Source organism: Capsicum annuum, chromosome 1 (genome assembly GCF_002878395.1).
Source record: "Capsicum annuum cultivar UCD-10X-F1 chromosome 1, UCD10Xv1.1, whole genome shotgun sequence".
In the NCBI taxonomy this organism is placed as follows: Eukaryota; Viridiplantae; Streptophyta; class Magnoliopsida; order Solanales; family Solanaceae; genus Capsicum; species Capsicum annuum.
The window spans coordinates 103740988-103750386 of record NC_061111.1 but is presented as its reverse complement, the minus strand read 5'-3'; the positions used below and the strand labels follow the sequence as shown (position 1 = coordinate 103750386).

At 36.9% G+C, this 9399-nt stretch overlaps 1 non-coding gene across 1 annotated transcript; it reads left to right on the top strand.

Annotated features, from left to right (window-relative positions):
* Positions 1-5892: 5892 nt before the first annotated feature.
* LOC124891915 lies at positions 5893-5999 on the top strand. The gene has a single exon (XR_007049950.1). It is a non-coding gene; the product is annotated as a small nucleolar RNA R71 (small nucleolar RNA).
* The last annotated feature ends 3400 nt before the right edge of the window (positions 6000-9399 follow it).

The window sequence follows — 9399 nt, the reverse complement described above, 5'->3', positions numbered from 1 at the left end:
TTGATGATATGACGATACCCAACAAGGTTAGAGGAAATGATAATGATATAGATACCCTAGAAGGCCGTAGGACATTGTGATGATGATATTGATACCAGACAAGGATGGTAGATGATTTTGTTGGTACCCAACAAGGATGGAGAATGATTAGATTGACGTGCCTATATGTACATCTACCAGTTTGAGTCCATCTAGCCCTATTTATGAAAATTACATTATTATATATATACATATATGTAATTTGGACATGCTTTTAAGACCCTTACAATTTTGATCATTTTATTTTTGACCTTCCCAGGATCATAATATCGATATTTTACTTGAATTTTGTTTAGAAATGTTAAAAGGGTAATTTAATTTTTTTTTTGAATTTTTTTAAAGGGTTCGGGGTAATTGTTAAACTTTAAGGTAGTGAGCCTGTAGTTATCTCTATGTCACGGAGGCTACCCTCTGCGATATTAGTGTGTCACGGAGGATTGTCTCCTTGGGTCTCCATGATATTAGCATGCCATACCAAGGAGAAGTTTTCATAAGTTTGTTTTTATTCACTTAGGAGAAAGGGCTTTTCCATTTTTTCATAACTTTAAAACATAAAATAATTTGATTCCCATCTGTTTTCAAAGATCAAATCCCCTTATTTCACTCTAAGAAATAAAGCCTAAGAACATTCAAGGGTTTCACTGTGCATTCATCATCTGAACGCCAAACTTTAAATTCTCATCATTCATCATTCAAGGGTTATGTATCTCACCATGGAAGGTAGGGTCCCGAGGGGAACAATTCAGAAAACCACATTTGTTGGCATGGGGGTCTTTATAACCATGAGCATGGGTAACACTATATATTTACATTTTTGAATGGTTAGAGCCTGGGTTGATTTTTCCCTTCTTTTAATTTCTCCCCTACACCTTATGTTGGCTAAATTCTGAACATATAAAAAGATAAAATAGAATAATCATAAACCAAATACATCAGAATGGTGTCATCCCCAATACATTCCAATACCAATACCAATGCCAAGGCTAACACCAATACCGACACCGACTATACCCATAATGGCCACACAAAGCCTTTATTCAAAAGTAAAATAATATCCGATCGAGACATGCGCCTGACCATAGCCAAAACCAATGTCCAAGAAATAACAAAAGTATGTGAAGAAATCCATAGTATGAAATGGAACCTTCTGGAGTATGGAAGCTCACCACTTCAATCTAATATAAGCTATCCCAAATCTAGTTACTGAGTAGGAGGAGTAGAATGACTAGTTCCTGCATCGCATTAGGATACAATGCCTGAAGATAGGTTAACGAGTGAACGCTAACATGTACTTAGGAATAAGGATAAAACAATGCCAATATTAAAACCAAGTAAATATCCAAATGTACTCACATTCATACATATATATACATATATACCATATTGTGAAATGGAATCGGGTTTAGCATGCATCTAAAACCTTTAACCTAGGATCGTGTAGCTTGGCCGTCCTAAAACTGCCCATGGTCTATATAGATTAAACTACCCTGCTGGAAGGGCCATGACACATGTTAGTCACACGATCAGGAGAAAAACCTGAGATGACTAGTACATCTCCAAATATATAAGTGTGACATGATGCACAAGGTCACCAAGACCCACCCCCCATCGACAAACGTGAGTTTTTAGTTTTTGTCCCCCGAAACCACCACCTTTCATAGATTTGCTAATACATCAACCTTTAATCCCATATTAAAACCATACACACAAAACCAACCAATTTCCAAGGAGTCTTATTTATTAGGCAATAATCGTTGGTATCATCATACCAACACTAGAGCTTGCAAGTCTATCCATTGATGCCATACCAAAGCCATTAAACTAATTTGAATACAACGTTTCCATTTAGACCTATACCATGTCGATGAAGGCCTCACAAATCTATTTAAAAGCATTTCAACCCATTTAGTCTCCATTACCATTTTATACAATGGAATATTTTCAATGAAAGTTCAACTATGTAACAAAACCATTCTCACTGGTATTTTATCAAAAATATTGAGGGAATATAGTTTCCAAAGACAAAACCAAGTACCAATTGACCATTCTCATGCAAACACAAGTCCAAACCATAATTCTAACATTAAAAGCATAAGTAGAAATATGGGAAACAATTATCTAACCCTTAGTAACTAAAACCCCCAACACATATTTCAAAACCCAAACAATACAACAATAAAACCAAGAAAACCATCCATGAAAACATGATTTAAGTTTGAATTAACAATTAAAGAGGAGTAGCATGCCTTAGATAACAAAAAAAAAAAGAGAGAAACCACTTCTTAGAGCCTTAATTGATTGTTTAAAGAAAACCTTTACCCTTTTTCTTGAATAATTTGCTTGAGAGAGATTTGAAAGTGTTTAAAGTGTTTTTGTTTGAGAATAATAGGGTAAATGAAGTCCCAATAGTGTTCTAAGTCGTGGGGTCAAAAGAAGTTATAATAGGAAATGTCTAGAATACCCTCAACTTAATTTGTAAAAATTCCTACAGATGGGTACGATTTGCTCCCAATTGTCCCCAACCCTTTCTGAAATCACCGCCAAAAGTAAGATGAAATCTGTATGCAACAATCAGAGATGATAGAAACAGGTATCCCATGCAACTTTACAATCACTTAGAGACACAACCTTGCATAATCCTCAGCTGAGAAATTAGTCCTCACTAGCAAAAAGTGATCGGACTTTCTCATCCTATACATGATGACCCAAATTAAATCAAATTAATTCTGAGATCGAGGAAGATCGGTAACAAAATCCATGTTGATCACATCCCACTTCCATTTAGGAAGTTCAATTTCTTGATATAATATCCAGCCTCATATGCTCAACTTTCACTTGTTGGCACACCATGTACTTGGCTAAAAAGTTAGACACATCCCTCTTTATATTATTCAACCAATACATCTCCTTGAGGTCATGATACATTTTCATCGAACCAGGGTAAAAAACATAGCGCGACTGGCCTTGGTCAAGATCCTCTCTCACAAACCATCTATATCAGGAACACATAATATCCCTTGGTATCGTAATGTACCATCACCACTAATATCGAAGGCCATCACCTTCTGCCTACTTATATAGAGACTCAACAACTAAATTAGCTTTACCTGGGTGGTAGTGAAGACTCATGCCATAATTCTTGAGAAGGTCAAGCCATCTCCTTTGTATTAGATTTTGAGTAAAGACATACTGTAAACTCTTATGATCAAAAAATATATCCACATGCAACCCATATAAGTAGTGATGCAAGATTTTTCAATATAATCACCACATCTAGCAATTCCAAATCATGAGTTAGATAGTTCCTCTCTTGCACTTTCAACTACCTGGATGAATAAGTTGTCACCTTCCTATGCTACAAGTCCCACACGGGATGCATCATAGTAAACTATTGACCTATTTATGCCTTCAAGCAAAGTTAAAATCGAAGCCGAAGTTAGATTATCCTTCAGCTTTGCAAAACTATCCTCACACATATCCGACCATAAGAACATTACTTTCTTCTGAGTCAACTTAGTCAAAGGGGAAGCTACAGTAGAAAAACTTTCCACAAACCTCCTATAGAATCTAGCTAAACCCAAGAAAATCTGAATATCAGAGTGAGTCGTGGGTCTAAGCTACTTTTTCACCACTGCAACCTTCTGAGCATCCACCATGATCCCTTTACTACAAATGATATGACCCAAAAAAATGACATCATTCAACCAAAAGTCATACTTTGAGAACTTAGCATACAATTGCTACTCCTTCAAGGTCTGCAACACAATACAGAGGTGACTGGTATGATCCACCCCGCTCTTAGAATACACCAAGATTTCATCAATGAAAAAAATGATAAACATGTCTAGAAACTGACGGAAGATCCTATTCATCTAATCCATGAATGTTGTAGGGGCATTAGCCAAACCAAACAACATCACCAAGAATTCAAAATGCCCATACTAGGTACAAAAGGTAGTCTCTAGGATATCCACCTCCCTAATATTAAGCTAATGATACCTGGATCAAAGATCAATTTTGGAGAAAAACTTAGAACCTTGCAATTGATAAAAAAATCATCTATCCTTAGAAGAGGATACTTATTCTTTACCGTCACCATATAAAACTATCGATAATCAATGCACATCCAAAGGAAACCATCTTTTTTATGCACAGACAACACCAGTGCCCCTATGGGGTCACACTTGGATGGATTAAATTCTTTTTTAAAAGATCCTTGAGTTGCTCCTTAATCTCCATATACAGCCCTAGAACCATTATATATGGGGGAATAAAATTAGATAGGTTTCCTGAACCAAATTAATCCCAAACTCAATCTCGCTATTAGGAGGAACACCAGAAAGGTCATTAGGGAAGACCTCAAGAAATTCATTTACCATCGGGTCGAATGCAAAGAAGGACCCTCTGAGTTAGAATCTTTACCTAGACTAGATGGTAGAGACACCCCTTGGAGATTAACCTTCGAGTTCTAATATAAGATATGTACTCTCCCTTAGGAGCTAGGCAACCACCCTCCTACTCAACAAATGGATCACTAAAAAATTTAAAGACCTTACGGGTCCGACAATCTAAAGATGCATACCACGAGTGTAACCAATACATCCCCAATATGACATCAAAATCCACCATATCTAATTAAGACTGATCCACCATAGTATTTTTACTACTAACATATACCACATACCCCCTATAGATTTTCTAGCAGTCATAGAGTCACCTACAAAGGTAGAATAAAAGAAAGGTCTGAAATAACCTCGGGACCAAAACCAAAAAGCACAGCCACAAATGGGGTCACATAAGAGAAAATGGATGCCAAATCAAGTAAATAGTACACATCACATGAAAAGAGTTTCAACATACCGATAACGATATTAGGCAATGCCTCGGATTCCTATCAGTTTGTGAGAGCATATAGACGGTTCCAACTAGTGTCCAAACTAGATGGTGCACCCTTTAGTGGTGAAGCTGATGATGAACCAATTGGAATCTTGGTCATCCCTGAAGTAACCTTGGACACCGAATAAATCTTAATCATGTGCCCTAGCTGACCATAACTGAAGTACTTATCCCTTTCTTCTTCACATAAACTCGGATGCAATCTACCATAGAACCTGCAGGAGGATATCATAGAGCTGACTAAGCCCCACTAGATGAGATTTTGCATCATGTGCCCTAAATTTGTTGCCACCTTGGAAATGCCTATTACCCGATAGCTTTAGATATGGATCACTAGTCATCGAGAAACCTAATCCTTTTACCCTGCCTCCTCCTATGTCAGCCTGCTTTTTCTTTTCTTTCTTCACTTGCAGTACAACCAACCTGGATATATCCATGTCCTTGATCAATAAGCCAGGCTTATCTCTAATATCAAATCTCTTAAAGACCTGATAGTGAAATTTCTCATTCTAGCTTGTATAATAGAAACCATCTTCGGAGCATACTAAGGTAGAAATAAACAAAAGTCTGAAATAACTTCAAGACCAAAACCAAAAGGCAAAACCATAAATAGGGTCACATAAGAGAGAGTGGACACAAAATTAAATAAATAGTAAACATCACAAGATAAGAGTTTCAATATACCAGTAACGACATCAGGCGATGCCTCGAACATCAAAAAAGTCTGAAATAACCTCTAGACCAAAACCAAAAGTCTCCAATATCCCTGCAACTTTTTAAGGAGTACTCCTCGAGTCTGCATGCCAGTCAGGGTTCCCTCGTGAAATCCAATTCTGCAGTGTGTGCAATTCTTCATACGCCTTCTCAAGAGCCTGCCCACCTGATGCTGAATCATAGAGAATCTTCATGTTTGGATCCAATCCTTCTATGAAAGTATGCACAAAAGCATCATTGGATTGATGATGGTGAGGGAAATTTCTGAGCATACCCTTAAATCTCTTCAATTCTTGGTAGAGTTTCTCTCTATCTTTCTATCTAAAACTCAAGATCTCACTCCTAAAGCATGCCGTCTTCCTAGATAGAAAGAATTGAATAAGAAACATCCGAGCTAGATCTTCCCATGTAGCGATGGAGAGTGGTGGTTCAACATGTAACCACCTTTTTGCTTCCACCATAAGAGAGAAGGGAAAGAGTGTCAACCTAATATAATCAGGATTCACCACTTCAAGAATATATGGATCACTGATTTCCAAGAAGGTCTATATATCCTACTGTGGATCTACGTGTGAAAGGCCATGAATTTGCCTCACTGAATTCAGCAATTGCACCATATTCTTCTTCAATTCAAATCGACCTCCTGGTTCGGGCTTGAAAATACTGCTCATCACATGGTTCGTGAGTAGGATTGCCAAATCACAAATAGGTCTAGTAGCTGGTTGAGAATGCACAATTGGAATGACAAGAGGTGGAATATTTTTGGCATTGGGATCAGCCACTTCATTTCTTTGTTCAGCCATTCTTCGCCTTTGTATAAAGATCTGTTCTGGTTCTGCAAAAGGCTCTACCAACTCTTTATCTCTCGGCAGTCCTAGATTAAGATAAACCTGCAAAAATTCAACCACTAAGATTAAGTCGTTAATACTTAAACTTAATATAAAAAATAAAAAATTCAGCAAATTACTAATTATATTAGTGTCTCCGACTACGGCGCCAAATACTAGTTGTGACTCAGACGCTCATGCAAGTGAGTATTTAGACAATCAGATATCGTTCCCACGAGGACTAAACAACTAGAAATTTAACCAACTTTTAGTTTTAGACAATGAGTATTTGGTGTTGTAAAGTATCAATATGATTTTGAACTTGAGAATAAAAATATAAAGTAATTAATTAGAAATAAAAGTTATGACTAATACAAAGCAAACAACGGTTGCAAACAATAATGATAAGAATTCCAAGGTTGAGGCATTACAAATAATCATACAAATCTCTATTCTTATAGCAGTCTAATTGTATATCGGGTTGTTGGTTCATAAGGTTTAAGCCATGATTTTTGTCTCCCGACCTCAAATCTTCTATCTACTGAATATTGTAGCTACAACTCCCTCAAAGATACAATAATTCTTCTAGCTTCATTAAGTATTTTTCTTGCAATTGAATCAATCAAGGCCTCCAGGTATATCCTATCCTAGATGCTAATTCAAACCCCTTATTTCATAGAAGAGTAAGAACCTTGCTCCTTAATTTCCTCATTCTAATCTACAAGTCTCCTCCCGAATTCACATGGAAACATAAATTTATTCTAATGCGGGCCAAGCATTATAATAGTAAACTCAAGAAATAGAGAACAACACAGATGATAATCCAAAAATAAACTACTACAAAGAATATCAAAAAGTAATCATGTTCTTGACCTCAAACCTAGAACAAGGGTATTTAGCCACTCATGTTTGAATAAAACATCAAAAATAAGTAATTAATCATACCTAAAATTCATATTTAGGTAAAGAAGCTCAAAAAATATAATAAGAACCCTAAAAGGAAGAATTCTATGCTTTTTCACTGCTGCTATAATTGCCAAAAGTGTTTGGAATTGTTCTCATGTGTTCCTTTTATACTAGAGAAAATTTCACCTGATCTAAAGCCTTGATGCGATGCGTCAATAATCACGTCAACACAGCCAATGTATCACATCAACATTGCATTGATGCACTGGAATTTTCCTTTGAAAGTCAGACTAAGTGAAGTTCTTCACCACACAATACGACACGTTGACATCGCGTTGTGTCACTTGAATTTGCTCCTCAAAATTTGGATAAGTGTCAAAACTTTAAGAATCGACTTGATGCGCTGACATCACATGAATGCACTGAAAGTTGCAAAAGAATAATTTTCTGAGTTACAGAACTTATGCATCGACGCGATGCGTTGACATCGCGTCGATGCACTAAAAATTTTTCTTCAAATTTTGGCTAAGGCACACATTTTGCCAGTTAACGCGACGTGTTGAGATAGAGTTGTATCACTAGAATTTTTCTCAGTTTCTTTCATTCTTTTCGTCAATTCTCAGCTCTTTTCTTTTCTTCTTACTCTATTATATCTCCGTATATTTTTTACTTTGATCCACATTGTCTTTCACATCTTCATGATGTGTATCCAATTTTCTTCCAAATCCAGGGAAAATTTACCCAATATCTTTAATCATATCGGTTAGCCACGAAACACAATTTAACTCACAATTAAATAAAATTAGCAGTATTTTTATTCTCAAAAAAAGTCCAAATAAGGGTAAATAGTAGTATTTGGAGATATAAATACGCCCAAGATCACCACCCCACACTTAAAACCTTGTTCGTACTAGCTGAGAATTTGCATCATGTGCCCTGAATTTGTTGCCACCTTGGAAATGCCTATCACCCGATAGATTTTGGTGTGGATCACTAGTCGTCGATTAAGGCCCAGAGTTTTCCCAGGTTCTTCTTGGGCCACTTTCTCCCATCACTGCCACTCTGCTATTGGCCACTACCCTGTATAAGAAACCTAATCCTTTTACCCTGCCTCTCCCTATCTCAGCCTGCTTTTTCTTCTCTTTCTTCACTTGTGTATGTACACAACCAGCCTGGATATATCCATGTCCTTGATCAATAAGCCAGGCTTATCTCTAATATCAAATCTCTTGAAGACCTGATAGTGAAACTTTTCATTCTAGCCTGTTTAATAGAAACCATCTTCGGAGTATACTAAGGTAGAAATAAAAAAAAGTCTGAAATAACCTTGAGACCAAAACCAAAAGGCGAAACCATAAATAGGGTCACATAAGAGAGAGTGGACAAAAAAAAATAAATAGTAAACATCACAAGAAAAGAGTTTCAACATACCAGTAACGACATCAGGCGATACCTTGGACTCCTGTCGGGTTTTGAGAACAAATAGATGGTTCTAACTAGCGTCGAAAATAAATGGTGCACCCTTTGGTATTGGAGCTGATGATAAATCAACTGAAATCTTGGTCATTCCAGAAGAAACCTTGGCTATCGGACAATTCTGAATTATATGCCCTGGCTGAACATAGTTGAAGCACTTATCCCTTTCTTCTTCACAAAAACTCTGATGCAATCTACCATATAACCTACAAGAAAGATATGATGGAACTGACTAAGCCCACTAGCCTGAGATTTGGCACCATGTTCCCCGAAGATCTCTTCACCTTAGAAACGCATATCACCCGATAGCTTTGGATATGGATCTAGTCATCGATTAAAACCCAGAGTTTCCCCATTTCTTCTTGGGCTACTTGCTCTATCACTGCCATTTGGCTGTTGGCCACCACCATGCATAGAAAACCTAATCTTTTTAACCTACCTCCCTCCATTTCAGCTTGTTTTTTCTTCTTTTCCTCCACGTACTGCATGTACATAACCAACCTTGATATATCCAAATCCTTGATCAATAATCTAGGCTTAT